This window comes from Myotis davidii, unplaced genomic scaffold, assembly GCF_000327345.1.
Source record: "Myotis davidii unplaced genomic scaffold, ASM32734v1 scaffold1841, whole genome shotgun sequence".
Classification (NCBI taxonomy): Eukaryota; Metazoa; Chordata; class Mammalia; order Chiroptera; family Vespertilionidae; genus Myotis; species Myotis davidii.
Window position 1 is genome coordinate 1 of NW_006291194.1, and position 313 is coordinate 313.

The following is a 313-nucleotide window of genomic DNA, read 5'->3' on the forward strand; positions in this document are numbered from 1 at the left end:
TAACATTTCTTCCCCCACGTTTATAGTTCTCCTGTCGGTTTTACTTTTAGATTCCTCTGGGATTGACTGATTTTGGAGGCAGCTTTTGTGTTTCTTTCTTTGTTTGTTTTATTAATCCTCAGTGGCGGATATTTTTTTCCATTGATTTTTTTTTTTTTTTAGAAAAGCAAAACAACAGGTCACAAGTTTTAATATGCCTAGGTATTGATATAAAATCTTTAAAAAATTAGTGTTACAACACCACTTCTCAAAAATTAACATTTACAATTGTAGTAAAATGAAGTTTCACAAAGTTAAATTTCCTAAACGCTTC